At 49.9% G+C, this 2,574-nt stretch overlaps 1 protein-coding gene across 2 annotated transcripts in view; it reads left to right on the plus strand.

Moving 5' to 3' along the window:
- Positions 1-2,574, plus strand: part of LOC113208999 (myosuppressin) — a 14,643-nt gene that overhangs the window by 443 nt on the left and 11,626 nt on the right. The window lies entirely within an intron of this gene.

The following is a 2,574-nucleotide window of genomic DNA, read 5'->3' on the forward strand; positions in this document are numbered from 1 at the left end:
CTGCCTTATTGCATCCATCAAACTATTTAGCTCATAAAATCAGATCAGGGTTGTAAAGAACAAAATTAATTTCCTTGAAACCACTAAATAAGTAACCTCATGTTTAACTAAATAAGAACGTATCAATCAAACTGACTAAGGTTGACTGAATTATTTCATTACCGTGGATAAAGTATGGTGAGTAGAGCTAAAGTTTCATCGGTTTTGAATTCGGTTCTGTGGACTAAACGGTCACCGCTCACTTGTGTACGACGTACGACTACCAGAGGGTCACTAATCCTGACATCCCGTGCACAAATTCGCATGCAATCCCTTAGTAATCAGTGAAATCCTGAAATCCTCGACGAAAGTTTACGAAAATAACACGATATGGCACAAAAGAATCAATGTAACCATTTGTCATCCCATCCCTGTGCTCCAACTGTCATCATGCAATCCGGTGTACTGCCAGAAACATAGTGGCCCCATCGACTTGAACTGTGCTGCATGCAGATGGGCGAGGTCAGCGACGCACACCTGCATGCGTTACAATACAGAAGCGCGTGCGGGGCCAGTCAGCCACCTGGTGTGTGACATCCACAAAACAATGTGCGTCGCGAAGTGTGTCGGGTGTAAAGGCAACTCAATTAGGTCGTGTGTTGTTAAACGTCGAACTCACACGGCTCAATCACGTCAAATAGGAGGGGTGTTCAATGCAACAGCTGTCTCCAGAGATTTGTCAGTGTTCTTAGTGAAGAGCGTAGTCTGGCGGGTGGTAGCACAGAGAGACGTCTCACTGTAAGCAAAACGTTTACATAACGTGACAGCGTAGTCTGGCGGGAGGTGGCGCGGGCAGCACAGGGTTGGACGTCTCACTGTAACCATAACGTTATTTACATTTATGTAACATAATTTTTTCCAGTAGTAATTAACGGTGTGGCCCCCTGCCGCTCGCCCCGCGGTCGGGACCATCAATATCATCATTAAAGCGTCCGAGTGGAGCGCAACGGTGCTGCGAAATTGAATGTGTTTGCGAGGATCGCCTATCAGAGCGCCCCGCATAGCTATCATGGTACCATTACGGACTAGGCTCTTAATCAGTCTTTTATATATTATCGTTCGGGCCGAGGGTGAACCGCGAGGGATGAGTTCGTGCGCAGCCAAGCGGCAAGGCGTGTACAATTTGCGAATGTGTTGTATGAGCGGTGTCGTATACGGCATTCAGCGAGACCGTCAGCTTACGACCACCGTGTGGTCGTGTGATGGGACTTTAGCGACACGCCCGGGTGGAACGAACTTGACTCGGTACTATACCGCCGAAGTGTACTATTCTTCATCTGAAAGTATGAGAAAACTACTTTTTTTTCGACACAGTTCACTTTTTAGGGAAGTTTTCGTGTAGTTTTCCTCATAAAGTGTACTTTTACATAACTTTTAGTTTACTCTCAATCTTCACTCGTAAAATGTCAACATCAATGTAAAGTTTTAGGTAAGTTCCATCCACCTGATCGGGGACTACGACCGCCATGTGATCGTATGGCGTAGCACCCAACGACATTGAGCCCTATGGATTGTCCGGAAACTAGGTCCGTTTTTTTGAGACTCATTCGGCAAATAATGGGAGCTCAGCGAGCTCCTGCAAGAGTCGGGTAGGCCACCCCGCAATGCATGCATGCACTGCAGACCAGATATTGCCTACCCAGCAGGCGCTATGAATGCTTGCATTCGCTGCCGCGGGGAATTCACGGACGTTGTCTCTGGTCTGCGGATGGTCTCTCTTGACGACCACACGAGGGTCGTAGAATTCTAATGTTGAGTGTCATAGGAGGAGCTTACTTAGTGGTCGTAGCTCGGGTTGTAGGTACCGTGCCGGTGCCGTGTTGCCGAGAGCCACGGCGGCCGATACCTTAGACTGAAAGGCACGCAGTTCACAGTTCAGCCGCGCGTTCCGAGACTCGCGCAGTTCCTATGTCGAGAGCGGTAAACTGCGTGTCTTTCGAAACGCGCTGCTGAACTGCGTTAGCCTTGGAACGGGCGGCTGAACTGCGTGCCTTTCAGTCTAAGGTATCGCAATGATGGTCGTAAATCGTGTGTCTCGAAGTGACATACGATCATCATGTTGTGGTCTGTCGTCCACAGACAAGGGCTTGAGTGCTATACACCTTGCTATCGTAACTCTTACTCCGACCAAAACAAAAAGGGTGTCGAGCCCAGCAGTGTACTTAGTCCACTCCACATGCGGATGCACTGAACGTGTTAATCTCTTTGCGGCCCACGGCTCGGCCAATAGTCGCGGCCCGAGCGAGTAGTAAGCAACCCGCACGCACGGGTGCATTCGGCAGTCTCGCCACGGAACGGGTTGGCAATAAAACCGGCTGGTTAAGTGACAGTACGCAGGCACGACACTGAAGCTCCCCCCCCCCCTCTTTCAAAAACAGAGCGTCGTGCATCTTGCGCGCGAGTGTCGGGCCGCATGTGGTTTGTCCCCCTCCCCGCTCTCATCATGCATTATATTATATCCTGCCTGCGGATAGGGGATCAACTTAATTTTGTGCCGATGAGCTCGCCGAGGCGTGGTCTGGTGGGGAGGGGTTG

This window comes from Frankliniella occidentalis, unplaced genomic scaffold (assembly GCF_000697945.3).
Source record: "Frankliniella occidentalis isolate FOCC.00 unplaced genomic scaffold, Focc_3.1 Scaffold15, whole genome shotgun sequence".
Lineage (NCBI taxonomy): Eukaryota > Metazoa > Arthropoda > Insecta > Thysanoptera > Thripidae > Frankliniella > Frankliniella occidentalis.